The sequence below is a fragment of the Geotrypetes seraphini genome, chromosome 5, assembly GCF_902459505.1.
Source record: "Geotrypetes seraphini chromosome 5, aGeoSer1.1, whole genome shotgun sequence".
In the NCBI taxonomy this organism is placed as follows: Eukaryota; Metazoa; Chordata; class Amphibia; order Gymnophiona; family Dermophiidae; genus Geotrypetes; species Geotrypetes seraphini.
In genome coordinates, this window is record NC_047088.1 from 190,512,208 (window position 1) to 190,531,309 (window position 19,102).

The following is a 19,102-nucleotide window of genomic DNA, read 5'->3' on the forward strand; positions in this document are numbered from 1 at the left end:
GAGAGGAGAACCCAGGCCCATAAGCCACTCTAACCACTACATGTGGGTGGAACATGTGCACCCACTATAACCCCCCCAAAACCCTACTGTACTGCCATATAGGTGACATCTGCAGCCATAAGGGCTACTAGGGTTGTAGACAGGTGGGTATAGTTGGTTTTGGTGTTTTGGAAAGATGTTTATCTGGCACCCTTTTTGTGAAGTTCACAGCAGTGCCCTGTAAGTTACCCCACCGCTCTTTTGCCATGTCTGGGTGGCCAGTCCATCACAATGCTGGCCCCTGCCACATCCAAAAGTTGTTGTTCTGGACATTAGGGACTTGGACAAAATTTTGGTCTAGAATGTGGACGAACAATAGCCTGGATGTCAGAATAGATGATTCTCGAAAAAATAAAATTTATTTTAGACGTATTTTTCGAGAATGGACATTTTCCCACTGCCAACTTTGGGCATCTAGCGCCATACATCTGAATCGAACTTAGATGTATCTTTTGATTATGCCTTCTATGTATTCAAGGCATGAACCGTATTTATTCAAAGTAGAGAATGACACGGTGGATGTTACCCGCGGCTAGCCCCGAGTAGCCAAAACGGTGGAGGGGGGAAAGGTGCTCACCACAGATACAGGGACAAGGCCATCCCCCCTCCCCCGTGGAGCAGTGAATGGCCTTGTCCCCACAGTTAAGGGCGGGAACACGCGTTGTCACTAATCGCATGCGGCCCCCCTCCCTCCTTCCTACCTATCCGAATCTATCTATCTCCCTCCATCCCCCTTACCTTCGCGGCGAGTTTTAAGGTTTGAGTAGCTTGTTGAAAGCCATTGGAGTGTTCATGCAGTCGTGTGTGTGGACAGAAACTTCTCCTCTGACGCAACTTCTGGATTCACTAGAGGTAGGTCTTGTCAGACAGATCTGATCAATTTCTTTGACTGGGTGACCAGAGACTTAGATAGAGGGAATGCACTAGATGTGGTGTATTTAGATTGTAGCAAAGCCTTTGACAGTGTTCTACACAGAAGTCTAATAAATAAACTGAATGCCCTCGGGATGGGTCCCATAGTGACGGGATAGGTCCCAAAGTGACGGGCTGGGTCAAGAACTGGTTGAATGGAAGGCGACAGAGGGTAGTGATCAATGGAGATTGCTCTGAGGAAAGGGATGTTACCAGTGATGTGTCTCAAGGTTATGTTCTTAGGTCTGTAAAACCCACTCCCTGCCATCGTACCTGGTGGTCCAGTGAATTTCCCGACCAGCGGTGCCACAGGCTAGAAGCACAGTGATCAGGAGCAAGCCCTCCGCGCTCCCGCCTGGGCCCATCCCGATTTCTGAATGGCTGCAGTCAGCCCTCGCGGGACTCGTGAGACTCATGAGAACTAAGTGCAGCCATTTGAAGATCGGCGAGGGCTCAGGCGGGAGCATGGAGGACTAGCTCCTGATCTCTGCACTTCTGGCTTGTGTGCCGCTGGCTAGGAAAGATGAAAGCCATCTAAGGAGGGAGGAATTTAAAAAGGTACCAAGGGGGCATGATTAAAGGTACCGGGGGGGGGATGATTAAAAAAGGTACTTGAGAGGTACGTGGGGGGGGGATTATTTAAGGTACTGGGGGGCACGTGGTTGTATGGGGGCATGATTTAAGGTAGTGTTCTTCAACCTTTTGACACCTATGGACCGGTGGAAATAAAATAATTATTTTGTGGACCGGCACCGATCTGCAGACTGGCAGTTGAAGAACACTAGGCTAAGTTGTGCCCATCTCCACCCAATCTCCTCCCCAAACCCCAGACCCATAATAGTATTAATTGTAACACCATTTTTTCCATTCATTTTTCATATATACACACACACACACACAATATAATCGTATTAACAACACATAATGGCTAACTACAAAATTAAAATACACAAAGCACACTGTATGCTTTTCAACATTCATTCCTACCAGAAAATAGATAATTGCATGAAAATGCAGGACCAAAAACTAAAAGTACTAATATTTACAAACAAACTCTAAGATGCAAGACTCTGCAAGCAGTACAACCCCAGAGGAAAAGAAACAATGCTATTCTTCCTGAGCAGACAGCAGATGTAAATCAATCACTAAATAAAAAAAAGAAAAGCATTCCCCCTACCATTGTCTCTCTCCCTCCATACTGTGCCTTGCCTTCTGACCTGCCTCTAGGTATTATCTTCGGGCAGCTCCCTGAGTGCTGCAATGCAAAAAAGCTGTGGGCAGCGGCTCCTCACGTGCATCCCGTACTTCATTTGGAAGCCTTCCCTCTGACGTTGCGAGAAGACTTCCGGTTCAGATGCAGGACGCGCGTAGGAGCCTTTTCCTACAGCTTTGTGCACTGCAGCACTCAGGGAGCCAGCCCGAAGACACTGTGTTGGTCGCACCGTGGACTGGCAGCTGAAGAACACTGTCTTCTGCCCGATGGACGTGCTGGCCCTGTGGACCGGCAGAAAATTTATGTGGACTTGTGGTTGAAGAACACTGATTTAAGGTACTGGGGGGATGGGGGGATGATTTAAGGTACTGGGGGGGCACGTGGGGGTATACGAGATGATTTACGGTACTGGGGGGCACGTCATTTGTCTTGCGCTCAGTTGTCTCGAGCTCATTGTCTATGAACCGATTTAAGGTACTGGGGGGCACGTGGGGGTATGCGGGATGATTTAAGGTACTGGAGGCATGTGAGGGGATGGGGGATGATTTAAGGTACTGGGGACATGTGGGGGTATGGTAGGATGATTTAAGGTATTGGGGCATGTGGTTGTATGGGGGGATGATTTAAGGCTGGGGGGACCTGCCTGCCTGTTACTAGGCCTGGGCTGTTCTGTACCCTGTCTCGGCCTACCACTAGACCACCAGAGGGGGGACAGGATAATGATCCTGGCAGGGAGGGGGGACAGGGTGCAGAGCCTGGTAGGGAGAATTTGGTTCAGAATGTTTTTTTCTTGTTTTCCGCCTCTAAATCTAGGGTGCGTCTTATGAAGCGAAAAATACGGTAGTTGTCCACTGCTGGCCGGGGACCTTCTTTTAAACAGTCAATTGTTTTATACCATTTTATTGTTGGTTTTTACAAACCTTGTCAACCACGGACTCCTGAAGAAGGCGTGTTCTCTGAAACACGGACCATATCGGGTCTCTTGGTTTGTAATAAGGTGATAACATTTAACTGCATTAAATATTTGGTATAATAAACAGCCTGCATCTTGTACATACTAGTCTGCAGTGTTCTTTTTGCTTCTTGCTTGCTGTTTTTGCACTGCAGACCCTGTTGGACTTCTTTTGCTGTTTGTCCATATCCCATATATTCATTCAGTGGTGCATCCCACACTTCCATACACTCACATTACTACTGCTTCACACTTATAAATATCCCAACTCTGACACTCATAGACCTGCCACACTCCCAAACACCACTGTCCTGGACTCATACATTTTCCACTTCCCCCTCCACACACACTAAGAGCCACTATCTAAAGTCCTACTCTCATAACTCCTACCCATTTACCCATGCACCCAGTGAAATGTGATTTTGTGCAATGTTTAGATCTTGCATCGGATCATATCAAGTTATAGTTGTCTTCTGTGTGACTTGCTGACTGGCACCTGTTGCCCCATCTGCTTCATCTGTACCAGTAAAAAGAAATGGTGGGTTGGGAGCAATTCTTTGCACTCTTCTATATTTGCATGTCAGAATGCTGCACCACTCACATAGCTCTTGATACAGTGCTAAATATGCATTTTTTAAAAACTTGTTTATATTTGTGTCTCTAGGAAAATGTGAATGAAGTCTAGTAACTTTAGTCATGTTTTCTCAGAGAAGGTCATATTTCTCCAGAAAATATTCTACTGTAGGAATAATAATTTACAGATGGTTATTTTTTATTTAAAAAATAAACAAAAAACCCAAGATCTATTCAACAAAATATGGGGGGATATTAAGGTACAAGATATTTCAACCCAATAAGGTTAATAAATGTTTCTGACCCTTTTTTTAGGGGGGGGAGGTAGAATATCCTTGAATCTGAATGCAAGTCCCTGGTTGGTCTTCAAGAAAAGAACAATCAGAGTCTTTTGGTACATCAGCACTTCAGTCCTTCTTCCCTCTGCTGGCTCAATAGTGGAAGTGAGCAAACAGTGCAGGACATGTGGCCCTGCACAATTATGACACCCTCCCAGATTGGCACAGTAAAGCATAGTAATGTGGAGGCAGATTTTTGAAGATATGAGCAACTCAGAATATGAGCATATAAGTCTGTATGTCACATATGGGATAATAGTTATTTTCAAATCTGAATATCAGTTAAGAAGGGGCCTGTTCAGGAGAGGATCAAAGAAGACCCTAAGGCAGAGGTAGGCAATTCCGGTCCTCAAGAGCTGGAGCCAGGTCAGGCTTTCAGGATATCCACAATAAATATGCATGAGATAGATTTGCATCTCAAGGAGGCAGTGCATGCAAATCCATCTCATACATATTCATGGTGGAGATCCTGAAAACCTGACCTGGCTCTGGCTCTCGAGGACCGGAATTGCCTACTCCTGCCCTAAGGTAATGAGGCTGAAAAGCATGGACTTTGGTGCTCATTAGTTGGGGTTTTGGTCATTGGGCCTATTGGGATGGTTAACAAAGGAGGTGGCTTCAATATTAAAGTACTTGGATGCACAACATTTATTCACCCAGGAGCAAATGTTATCTTGGAAGCAGTCAGTAAGAAGGGGACTAAGAGGCAAAGCAATCAATTCCTCTCTGTACTGAGGAAAGAAGAACCCAAATTACTGGAGCTTATTTTTTCTTGTATATTAGGCAGAATTTATTGGTTCAATTGTTCTGCAGATTTTAAAAAGTTCTACTCATTTAATCATCGATTTCTTTGAGATAGTCTAGTGCTATCTCTAGAGTGAAATAAAGACACCATTGTGGGTAAGAAAGCATAGTTTCTATCAGAGTTAACGTGGTATTAATATCTAATTCAAATTTAATTCACTGTTAACTGAGCAGTTTCCAAAATCAGTAGAAGTATTGCAACAAGGATAATAAGCCTCCCACAACAGCAGAGAATCCAATTCTCCAATCTTAATCAGCTCTGTGGGATATAGTGAACTGAATACTCTCAGCATAATATAGCAATACAATTACAAAGAACAAGGACCTGCTTTCACTCATACTGAAACAAACTGAGCAGAAAATTATCATTGGACAGAACAGTCAGCAAGAGTTAAAAGATAGGATAGTACTGCTATATTTCAAGTATGTAGTCACCAGTAATTTGCAAAAAAAACTTAGACGGCAATATTGAATGGAATAGCCAATGCATAAAGATAAATAGGTATACAATACTTTGCTCTATTTCAAAGAAAAAATACACCTACATAATAAACCATAAAAAATTTTAATCCATCGCTCAGAGGAAAAAAGAGGACCTCAAAAATTCAACTTTCTTTTATTGGTCTATAAAAAAATTCCTCAACTATATTCTTCCAAAGCTCATTTATAAAAAAAAAATAAATAAATCATACCTTCTTAATTCTACATCAACTTCCAAATACCATTATGGAATAATTGAGGGGCAATCAGTTGTGAAATCATGAAGTTATGCAGTTTACAATCCTTTAAAATAGGGATGTACATTTTTATAAAATGAAATAGAAAATAATAACATCTGAGATGTCATTTCATGTCAAGGGCACATGAAAGTCAAGCAAAAAAGTCAAGGGTGGTATCTTTTCAACCAATGACAATCTTTATTAACCAAATATAGTCCCAACAAGGATCCCTGTTTTGGCGTATGGCCTGAGGAAGGCGTTCCCATACGCCGAAACAGGAATCCTTGTTGGGACTATACTTGGTTAATAAAGATTGTATAATTGGTTGAAAAGACTCCACCCTTGCCTTTTTTGCTTGACTGTCCTTTCTCAAAGGCGAGGTGTTCCTCTGTTTGTTTGCAAGGGCACATGAAAGACAGCAAAAAAGATTTTTTGATAGTTTTTGTTTTTGTGCCATCAAGAGTGTGTGCTGTTTTAAAAGGAACGTCTACTCTCTTGAAAGCACTTGCACTCTTGGAAAAGTGCACTCAAATGAAAGAGTACCAAAAAACTGCACTGTATGCAGGAAGAACATACACTCTTTTCCCCTCCTCCCACCCAAAGAAAACCATGACCCATCCGGAAAGAATGTATATTCTTCCTAAATAGGATGTATTTTTCACCGTTTTTAAAAGAGCGTGGCCCTGATTCTATAAAAGATGCCTACAATTAGGCATCTAGATTGATGTGCTCCCCCCCCCCCCCCCTTTTTACTAAGCCACAGTAGAGGTAAACTTGAAACTTGTTTCTACTGTGGCCTGGAACGCTAAATGCGCCGATGCTTATAGAATTCCTATGAGCGTCAGAGCAGCATCAGAGCATTTAGCATTCCGGGTCAAGGTAGAAACCTCTACCATGGCTTAGTAAAAAGGGTGGTGGTAATTTTTTTAAATTGGTTTAATCAGCACTGATAATTAAAATCGCCATTAAAACCAATCAAAAAATGAATTAAAAAATTTAATTTGCCAGCAGGTGTCTACCACTTTGATGTAGGTATCTACACTGAGGTGCCTACCGGCAAATAGGTATAGTTAGGGGTAGATTTGGGGTTGATTCAGGGCGGGGTTTGGACATGGATTGAGTTAGGAACCTACCTTTGTTGCACTCATTTAAGCCAAGAAAACCCTGACCTAATGAAGTGCACCTAAGAATTTAACACCTAGGACTGCTTAAGCACCACTAGGCAAAATTCTATAAATAGTGTCTAGTGGTTGATTGACAATCATGCCAAATGGTGCCTAGGAGTTAGACACTATTTATTGAATCAGACCCTGTGTGCTCTTTCTGAATGAGCATGCACTCTTAACAAAATTGATCCCATGATGACAGATTTTTTTTTTAAATGAAAAAACAAACATTCCTGGAAAAGGCATGGCCAGCTACACAAAATGAACATTTTATGACTGCACACCCCTATTTGAAAAACATAGAAACATGATGGCAGATAAAGGCCAAATGGCCCATCTAGTCTGCACATCTGCAGTAACTCTTTCTCTCTACGAGAGATCAAACATGCCTATCCTAGGCCCTTTTGAATTCAGACTCGGTCTCTGTCTCCACTACCTCTTCTGGGAGACTGCATCTACCATCCTTTTTGTAAAAAAAAGTATTTCCTTAGATTACTCCAGAGCCTGTCACCTCTTAACTTTATCCTATGCCCTTTCATTGCAGAGTTTCCTTTCAAATGAAAGAGACTTGACTCATGCACATTTACATTACATTTGTTGATGGACAGTAGTATTTGGAAGTTGATTTAGAATGAAGGTGATATGGTGAATTTTAATAAATGAGCTTTGGAAGAATATAATTGAGAAGTTACTTAAGGACTGATGAAAGAAAATTGTCATATTGAATAGCTTTAATTTCTAGAGCAGTGCTTCTCAGTCCTGTCCTGGAGGCACACCTTGCCAGTCAGGTTTCCAGGATTACCACAATAAATATGCATGAGAGAGATTTGCAAATATTGGAAACCCATAGGTGTGCCTCCAGGACATAGCTGAGAAGAACTGCTCTAGGGTACAAATCCAATGTTCTTTTTCTCCTCTAAGTGATGGATTAAATATTTTTATGGATTGTTAAGTAGATGTATTTTCTCTTTGAAATAAAGTATTAAACATATTTGTTTGCCTATTTCTTTTCTTTTCATTTAAAAAATTCCATGCTTTTTTATGCAGTGTATCATCTTTTAAATTGCATTTTTACTGTACAATCGGTTCTTATTTGCTGTAAACCATTCTTTTAAATTGTACTTTTCTTTTAAATCATATTCTCCATTGTAGGATCAGTTCCTATTTATTGTACATTGCTTAGAATTATTGCTTAGAATTGTATTTTCCTTTTAAATTGTATTCTTCATTGTATGACTAGTTATTATTTGTTGTAAACCGACTAGAACCATTTTTGGTTAGGCGGTATATAAAAATAATTTATTATTGTTATTATTATTATTGTGTTGTAGTACATAAAGATATCTACCGTATATAACTTATATGAATATTATTATTCAACAAATTTATCCACATAAGTTAAATATAACTAGGCAGCCCAAAATTTAGATGGATAAGTTATTGATATAAATTTAGAACTGCTATTTATGCAATATACTTACACAGGTGCATTTATCTGGATGTCAGCGCTCTCTGGATATATTTAGCTCCCATCAGCAGAATAGCACTGCCCCTCCTCAAGCTAAATGGAGAGATTTTGATTTCTGTTCTAATAAGCAAGTTAAAATAGGTCATTCCAGTATCATGGTCTGTAGGAAAGGGGTTGTGCCAAGGAGCATAATGCTCCCTTATGTCTTTGGTTGGGGGTAGGGGGCTTCTGTATTGCAGTAGCCTCTACCTCAGAAGGGGCTTTGCCTCTCCCATAACTACCATTATAAATGGAATCCCCATATTTCTATGTAAGAAGTAGAAAACTAATGGCATAAAGTATACAAACCTGTCCTGAAAAGGGCAGTATTACAATGAGTGAGTGCCGCTAAATGCACACACTTTGGTATAATGTTTGGTAAATTCTCACACATGCTGACTACCCCAAAATGTGGGTAAAATGCCCTCCTTAAAAGCTCTCTCCGTTCCACCTAAGTCAGTCAATCTGCTACCCCCTTCTTCAACTGACCAACTCATAGCACATAACCTTCTTATAGCCTCCCCTTCCACTAGACTTCCTACTGAGTTTTCGATAGTCCGTCTGGGCACCCAGACAGTCCTCTAAAAAGAGGACATGTCTGGGTTTTTCCAGAAGTCTGGTAACCCTAAGCTAGGTGGCTCCTCATCCTAGCACATACTACAGAATTATTTCCTTCTGGTTACACTCAATGTCCTCCCAGCTCTAAGACCTGCTATTGCTACAAAGTGTAGCTCCACATAAGAATATATATACTGGGTCAGACTAATGGTCCATCTAGCCTAGTACCACGCTTCCACAGTGACCAATCCAGGTCACAAGTACCTGGCAAAAAACCCCCAAATAGCAACATTCCAGGCTACTGATCCCAGGGCAAACAGTGGGTTCCCCTATGTCTGTCTCCTCATCAGTTCATACCTCTCTGCAGAAGAACACCCACCTATTAAATCTTTTATGTTTCACTTCTGGTTGATGGAAAAGGCACTTCTGCTGGCCCACCATGAATTGAGCCAGCAGGAGGATGTCCTCCCTATAATTAGGTTTGTGTACCCTGGACTATTTTGCTTATGTCTCCCCATCCGCATGAAGTTTGCTTAACAATATGCACATGCAGTATGCACTCACAGATGTATGCATGTACTTTGGGCATAAGAATAGCCTTACTGGGTCAGATCAATGGTCCATCAAGCCCAGCAACCTGTTCTCACAGTGGCCAATCCATATCATCAGCACTGGCCAAAACCCAAGGAGCAGCAACATTCCATGCCACAGATCCAGGGCAAGCAGTGGCTTCCCCCATGTCTTTCTCAGAAACAGACCATGGACTTTTCCTCCAGGAAATTGTCCAAACATTTCTTAAAACCAGCTATGCTATCTGCTCTTACCACAACCTCTGGCAATGTGTTCTAGAGCTTAACTATTCTCTGAGTGAAAATTTTTTTCCTCCTATTAGTTTTAAAAGTATTTCTCTGTAACTTCATCGAGTGTTCCCTAGTCTTTGTAATTTTTATGGAGTGAAAAATCGATCCACTTGTACCCATTCTACTCCACTCAGGATTTTGTAGACTTCAATCATATCTCCCCTCAGCCATCTCTTTTCCAAGCTAAAGAGCCCTAACCTTTTTAGTCTTCCCTCATACGAGAGGGGTACATAAATTCTTTTTTATAAACTGTGCAGCCTCCTCTACATGCTTTATAAAATATTGGTGCGCTTTTAAGCAACCCTTTTTACTGGTGCACACCTATATAAAATTGCACATTATGGAGGTAATTCTATAAGAAGTCACCTAATGTTGAAGGGCATACATGCATATAAACACCTTTATTCTAGATCAATAGCCAAATAAACACACATAAATTAGATCAAATAGTATAAATCATACAAAAACCCTTCTACTACAAGTAAACCAGGTACTACAGTGCTATAAGAAGCAATGTCAGCCTACTTGGTGTGTGATGATTGGCCTCCCACTGCCACAAGTACTCAGAAACTAAGAAGGAAATGACAAAGGCATATGAGAGGTAGATGTGAACTTTTGTTCCTCCTGTGAAAAGTGCAAGCTTGCAAGAAAAGATCATGTTCAGTTTTCACATTGGTATCTGTTATCATAAAATGTTCATTGCACATGAGTATTTGGTTCATATTGACATCAAAGTCATTGTTCTATAGTCATTGTTCATTAGTAATTAAAAAAAAAAGCCCTCATTTACTAACATGCATTAAAATGTTTTTAAAAAAATATTCTTTATTCAGTTTAAAGCCAATAATAAGTGCAACATAATATAGAAACATTTTACACTTTAACAGCACTTACTATTCTATCAAATTATATTTCATATCAAATATATATATCACCCCCCCCCCCCAGTATATACCCAACAATTGCCCTCAACCATAAGTAAAACAAAGTATCCCCACCCCCACCCACCTTGGATGTGTATATTCAAAGGGAAAAAATAATAATCATTCCTTACAAAATTTTGTTAATGGCTCCCAAACATTCTTAAATTTTTTTTTTAATAAATCTTTATTCATATTTAAATCTTATAAGTGTGACAACAAATCATAACATTTTAACTTAAATACAACACTTAATATTCTTCAATAATCCATCTTAAAACTTATCTCCCCCTCCCCCCATTCCATAACAATTTTTAACAACACATAAATGCCTATAATAGAATCCTTCTAGACATTCCTTATTATTATATAAAGATTAAAAATCACCCCTCCCCCTCCCCCATCCATGAATATACACAATTAAAGGGAAAATGTTTACTCAATATAATAATTTGTTACACATTGCAATAATTTGTTAAAGGCTCCCAAACATCTTGAAATTTCTTTAAATACCCCTGCTGTGTAGCTATTACCCTTTCCATTTTATATATATGACACAAAGAATTCCACCAGAAGTTATAATTCAATCTACTCCAATTCTTCCAATTGCTTGTAATCTGTTGTATGGCAACCCCAGTCATAATAAGTAAAAGCTTATTATTGTTTGAAGATATTTGACTCTTAGCTCTCATTGACATGCCAAATAATATAGTATCATACGATAATGCCACTGGATTTTCTAATAAACAATTTATTTGGCCCCATATTGATTTCCAAAAAGCCAAAATGAATGGACAATAGATTAATAAATGATCTAAAGTCTCTGCTTTGAGATGAAAATGCCAACATCTATTAGACTTAGAGCTATCCAACTTTTGTAACCGAACTGGAGTTCATAAAGCTCTATGTAATAGAAAAAACCAAGTTTGTCTCATAGATGCAGACACTGTACATCTTATCCTCCAAGTCCAAATTCGTGGCCCTTGAGACGCAGTAATTTGATGCTTAATCTCAATGCTCCAAATATCCCTAAGACCAGTTTTTGGTTTCTTTTTTATAAATCCAGCTATCAATGTATACCACTGAGCGGCCTGGTGTCCCAGGAAGTCCACCTGAAAGCACAAGAATTCCAGACTTTACTGATTAACTATTTGGAATAATACCTGTCAATCTCTTCTGGACAAAATAGCTCCACTTTCTACTCAAACAATATCCCCTAAAAAAAAAAACAAAACTGGTACAATTCTTCTCTTGTATTATTAAAACAACAATTGCGTTCTGCTGAACGAAAGTGGCGCTCTAAACCCAAGCAAAATAATTTGGACAATTATAAGCAACACTCTCAATACTACCGTCAAATGATCAATACTACAAAGAAACAATTCTACATTAAAAAAAATCTCCAAAACTAAGAATTCTTCATCTCTCTTCAAAATCTTTAAACATTTAACGATTTTTAAAAATAAAACAGTTGTTTCAACAGAAGAAACTCCCTCTGCCAAATGTTTAGCAAACTTTTTTCAGACAAAAATTACATCAATAAGATCAACTATCATTAACAAAGCTCCAACTTGCTCAGATAGTGTCATCTCAGATATTAAAGATATTGAATTAAATAGGCATATGTCACTAAAAGCTACATGTTCTAGGTTTAAAGAGCTTTCTTTTTAAAGATGCTTTTAACTGAAAACACAATGTTTAACTAAAATATAATTTTAGCAGTTCTCTACTTTGACCCTATCTTTGCCACCAAACTCTTTCTTCTTATCCCTTTGTGTACTTCCCTTTTATGTTCTTTTTCTTCAAAATTGTATTTCTCCCCCTCTTTCCTATTGTTTCCTGTGACTTTAAAAAAGTAGTTAACCTTGTATGTCTTGTAAAGAATTATGTATATTATGTTACTTTTATTATTTGTACAACGCTTTGTACCTTTGGTTAAGTGTTTAATCAAACAAATGAATAAACTTGAAACTTGAAACTTAATTATTGAGATCTTTCCATTCAGGGAACCCTACCTGAATGGCCTGCTTCAATTGCAACTATCTAAAACTTTGTGATTTATTAAGGCCGAATTTATGTTGCAACTATGAAAAATCAAGCAGCTTTCCATTAGAAACAACATCATCTAAAATACGTATACCTGCAATCATCCAATACTTCCAAATGACCTTAAATCTGCCAATTTGAATCTTGGAGTTCAGCCATATTGTCTGATTCGTTGATTTGTGTATTGGAATAGGTGTTAAATTACTCACATATCTTAAAAAGTTTTCCATGTATCCACTAATATTCTGTTTTCATTTTGATAATAAGAACGTGGCATAATTGCAGAGAAAACATGAGTTGCCATTCCATCGTCAACCAATCTGGGAACTTTTCCATGAGCTCTGGGAGGACCCAATACATACCCTGTTGCATAATATAGGATTGATGATACCTATAAAAATTGGTTTTTGTAAAGATACTGAAGCAATTCTAGGAATTTTACCCAGCCAAATAAATTGTGTAAGAATACTATTAAATTTTTTATAAAAGGACCCCTGAAAAAAAACTGGCAACATACCCATTTGATAACAAACCACAGACAAAATCATCATTTTAATAGTTTGGACTCTCCCCCACCAAAACAAATGTAATGGGTTCCATTGCTCACACATTTCTGTTACCTTCTATAATAAAAATTTTTCATTTACTTTCTTTGTTTCTTCCACTGTGTTTTTAATCCAAATACCTAAATATTTTATTCCATCATCTTTCCAGAGAAAGGGGTATGAATCAAATAGACCTTTAGTAAATATCACAATAACACTGAAAACCTATTCTCTTCTATTAAGGGAACACCAGTGTTCACCACCACTATTTTAAGTAGAGAAAAAAGACCTCATTAATAATTCCCGAGCTTAACATAACAGGAACACTGAAAGTAAGTAAGCTCTTACTTCATCATTGGTCTACAAAAAATACCTCCACTATTTCTCTGTGGGGCATATATACCATCTCCTCCCTACAATAGGAAATAAATAGCATAAATAGACAGCATAAATATAGCACTCTCAATTCCTCAATAAACAGGATAGTGGCACTGGAATAACAATGCAGTACTTATCCTAAAACCATCTGCTCCATTTAATATCTGATGCTATTTAAATAATGCCCTGTGCAAACATCCCTATGGGAGTACCCCATTTCACCTTTCACATTTCAGAGAGTCCTCACTTCTGTATTGCTGCGGTAGCTGGAAAACATGGTGTCGGCGTTCTCCTTTAAAAACTGCTAAAGGATGACATCATGAAGCTCTGCCGACAGGAAAGCCTTCCTCTCAATGGCATGGTTTAAACCTAAAGGCACCATAGATTGTAAATGAAAAATCTAACATTGCTCCTTCTGTCGTACAAAACACCTAATATTATCCAAATCACAGTGAGGTTGAGAAACCCCTGGTTTAATCAGTTTTCCCAAAATATAATGTATATGGTCTCTGTGCTGCAGTGTTTTATAACACACTGAGAACATGAAAAATACATTTCTGGAAATTTTCTAATGAGCACTAGCACTCTGAAATGATAGCAGAAAAGTGCTGAATAAGTCCTCAGGAAAAGATGAAGCAGATTTAATGAGAAGGAAAGTAATAAAATAATTCTTCCTATAAAGCATGTACAAAGAAACATTACATTAAATTAGGATAAATATGTTTCTGTCTTCCCTAGGGATCTATTGCATGTGATTTTAGGAATAGTGTAATTGATTCTGGCATTTATATATGATGACACCTTGTACTATTTTATATGTTCAACATTTAAAGATTAGAAATACTTGACACTTATCTTCCTTTTCTTTTGTGCCACTCTGTAATTGCTTCTAAGTGTTTTAAATTTGATTTGTGGTATTTTCTTAAATTTATTATCAAGTGTAAATTGAATGTATTGTCCAGTCTCACAGCTGCTCCCTCAGCAGCAGAAAGCAGTCCTCCTTCAAATCTAGTTACCAAGATACTTGCAAGCTTTGTGAGTTGGCATTTTCCATCTGGACAAATTTTATCTTCACTTCCTAACCTGCATTAATATGTTAATGTACATTAATACACCTTAACTTGTGCCAATGAGAATTAACACATTTTGTTTAGAACAAGCCCCATCCCTCTCATGGCTCACATTCATGGACATGGTGATGGATGCATAATTGTTTCGCTCCTCAACTCCAGGTGTCCTTCGGGTTTATAATTGACATTGCTGTTTCCTTTTTTCAGTAAAAAATAGAGGAAAGAGAAGATTTAAGTGAGAGGATGACTTCAACCTGGCAAACCAAACTAGAAGCATTTACAGGAGGCAATGCAAAGCGACTGAAGGCGGACCCGCCGACTCCCTCCAAAGTTCCGCTTCCTAAAGAGGCTGCCTCAGAAAATACAAACCTACTAATTGAGCTCTGAAACATCAAACAACTGCTGCAAGATAACGCGGGGAAATTGATAGATGTAAAAGAGGAAGTGGCTGATTTAGCCAAACAGATGGAACTGGCAAATACCCATGTAGCACAAACTGAAAGTCGAGTTGAGAAAACGGAGGTGGTTTTGAAGCAGTGCCAAAAGGATCCAAAAGGATCATCATATAGTGCAAGGTCTGGTAAGACAAATTTAAGATTTTGAGAATCGGGCCAGACAAAACAATATAAGGGACTTGCAGAGGGATTGGAAGGGAAAGATGTGGTCACCTTTTTGGAAGGATTGTTACCAAAGTTGGTCCCCTTAAGCCCTAAATTTCCGTTAGAAATTGAGTGGGCACATAGAATTCCAGTAAAAGCAAATGGAAGGGGGGGGGGGCCATGACCGTTGATCTTTTATAATATCTGGTGGAACTCTTTATGCCATATTTTTAAAATGGAGCGTGTGATAGCCATACAGCAGGGGCATTATAAGATTGTATATTAATAATAATTTATCTGAGCGATTCAGTTTGCAGAGGGGGGTTAGACAAGGTTGTCCCTTGTCTCCTTTGCTATTTGACATTGTATTAGAACCCATATTATTAGCTATTCAACAGGTGAAAGAGATACAGGGTATTTCTTATTCTAATCGGGAATATAAGGTCTCTGTTTATGCAGATGATATACTGCTTCATTTGAGGAATCCTGAAGTAACCATTCCATGCTTGCTTGAATTGATAGAGAAATTTGGAAAAGTTTCAGGATATAAGATAAATTGGAATAAATCAGAAGTTCTTCCACTTTCTTGGATCAGTGTCCAAGAAAAAAATTACTGAAATCTTCCACCCAATGTGCAGTAGATCCAAAAAACAAACAAGATGCTTTATCTTTTCCTAAGGACTTATTCAGCACTTTTCTGCTATCATTTCAGAGTGCTAGTGCTCATTAGAAAATTATATATATGTATGTATATATATAGTGGAAATATATATATATATATATATATATATATATATAGTGGAACTAGAAAAGATTCAAAGAAGAGCGACCAAGATGATAAAGAGGATGGAACGTCTCTCGTATGAGAAAGACTAAAGAGGTTAGGGCTCTTCAGCTTGGAAAAGAGACAGCTGAGTGGGGATATGATTTAAATCTACAAACTCCTGAGTGGTGTAGAATGGGTACAAGTGAACCAACTTTTTACTCCATCCAAATTTACAAAGACTAGGGGACACTCAATGAAGTTTTACAGGGAGATACCTTTAAAACCAATAGCAGGAAATATTTTTTCACTCAGAGAATAGTTAAGCCCTGGAACGCATTGCCAGAAGATGTAGTAAGAGCGGTTAACGTAACTGGTTTTAAAAAAGGTTTAGACAAGTTCCTGGAGAAGTCCATAGTCTGCTATCGAGACAGACATGGGGGAAGTCACTGCTTGTCATGGATCGGTAGCATGGAATGTTGCTACTATTTGGGGTTTTGCCAGGTACTTGTGACTTGGATTGGACACTGTGAAAATGAAATACTGGGCTAGATGGACCATTGATTTGACCCAGTAAGGCTATTCTTATGTTCTTTTAACAAATGCTTATAACTTTGATATTACATGTACTGGCTGACAAGATGCTACCATTTTGAAAGTAATTGTACAATCAATTATCTCCCTCATCACTTTCCTCCTTCTCTATTCTCCTCCCCCCTCACACACACATTGCTAATGTTAAATTCACAGTTTAACACAACATTTTAAATATACTCCAGTCAGTACCAATATAGCACAATTCCACAATGTATTCTCTATCTTTCTAAAGCACTGTGCAACACTAGATCTGTTGTCCATGAAGTTGTATTCTCTGCCCATCTGAAAAACCCTTTGATTCAGCCCATTCATCACATGACTGAATCCAGTATGTACTTTTAGACACTTTTACAAGTAGATCTCTCTCTTATTTCTGCTTGCTTGTGGGGGTGTCATGCCCCTCTGCCATACAATGATTTATTTTTATTCAATACCAGTCTTCCCTTCTCTGTTGCTGTCATAATCATGTTTCTTATGCGAGAACCCTCCTATTAAATTTACCTCTAATAAGCTATCTCTCACTTTCCTGCTATGGTACTAGCTCCCTTGGAGGTTGGACCCCACAGACCATTATTGTGCCAGCAGCCTTTTCATAAGTCTAGGCCTAGGGAAATTTCCCCATACCTAGGATAAATCTTATTGACTACTGAGGAGGTCCTGCTGAAAAGATCTTACAGCCTCCTGCATATTCCTCCCAGCGTTCTCCAACCAACTCCCTAATACCACCCCATTCCACTCAAAGCATCCCCTCTATGTGCCTCTCTCTTCCCTTTCCCTCTTCCACCTCCATAGCTCCTTAGCAGCTCCTCCTCCTCCTCCTGATGCTGACTTTTCCTAATCTACTCCTCCACTTCAAATCACTGGACTCCTCTCGACCATGTTGCCCACTTTTTGAATTCATCACCTCACCTTCCCTTTTGTTTTCTACTTTCTTCTCAGCCTTAAAACTCCAACATTTTCTTCCTCTCTTTAATCCATTCATCCCCAATCTCTCTCTCTGTGGTGTGGCCCCGACACCTCTCCTATTCATGTCTGTATTCTCTTGCTTCTTCTACTTTCTGCTGGTGATATCAATCCCAATCCTGGTCTCCCTAATCAACTCTTGGTCTCTCGCCCTACTCATACAAATCATATCACAATATCTCCAACTTTATTTCCATTCATTTCCTTCCCCACTCTTTCCTGCCTTTCTCATGTGCCCTGTGGAATATCTGCTCTGCCTCTAACAAGCTTACCTACATCCACAACCTCTTTATTTCTTGAACTCTCCTTCTGGTACTAACTGAGACCTGGCTCTGCCCTGAAGACTGCTTCAGTTACCGATATGTGTCATGGAGATTTCCTTTTCTTCCATACATCTTGCTTGGCTGGTTGTAGTGGTGGTGCTGGGCTGTTACTCTCACCCTCTTGTAGATTTCAACCCATTCTTCAATGACCTGTTCCAGGCCAGATCCAAAGGCTTCTACTCAGTCCTCATCCTTCTCAATCTCTCTGCTGCTTTTGACACTATAGACCAGGGGTGCCCACACTTTTTGGGCTTGCGAGCTACTTTTAAAATGACCAAGTCAAAATGATCTACCAACAATAAAATTTTAAAAAAACACAACGCACACTGTACGCATAGAAAATGTTAATCATCATTCCTATTCCAGGGTTTTTCAAAGAGGTCAAAGCAGATGACTCTATGCACTATCACCTCAGTAACAACCATACAAAAATAGACAAAAATATACCCCCCTCCCTTTTTACTAAACCACGATAGCAATTTTTAGAGCGCAGGGAGCTGCACTGAATGCCCAGCGCTGCTCTCGACGCTCATAGGCTCCCTGCGCTAAAAAAACTCTATTGCGGTTTAGTAAAAGGGGACTTTAGTGTAAAATATAGACAGCAGATATAAATTGAGACACATTTCGATCACTAAATTTAAAATAAAATCATTTTTCCTACCTTGTCTGGTGATTTCATGAGTCTCTGGTTGCACTTTCTTCTTCTGACTGCAGTGGCGTACCTAGGGTATGTGGCACCCGGGGCCCATCATTTTTTGACACCCCCCCCCCCCCATGTAAAATTTTTTTTTTTTTTTTTTTTTGCAATAACCATGAAATGGAATAAATGGTCAGAATAGAAACAGGCAGTGAAAATTTTCTTTTTTTTTTTTTTTTTTTTTTTTCCAAAGTATTTTTATTGAGAATGGCAAAAGGTCCAGACAAGCAACCATGGTCTGTACAGAAACTTATACATTATCAAAAAGAACACAGAATGAGAGTAACAGCAACAACAAGCATGAACAAGCCTCTCCCAAGAGAAAATTGCCAATGAGAGGCATAGCAATACACAACAAAAGGCCAAAACTTGGGGCAAGCAAACAAATCCCACCCCAGAACCCACAAGAATAATAAGCCGGACTAGACCCTCAGCCATATTTTATAATGAAAAAAACCTCCACAAGCAACAACACCCAGACCGCTCACCAGACACACCAATCCGCACAACAAGCACCCAAGAAACACCCAGCCACCACCCAGACAAAACTACCAGACACA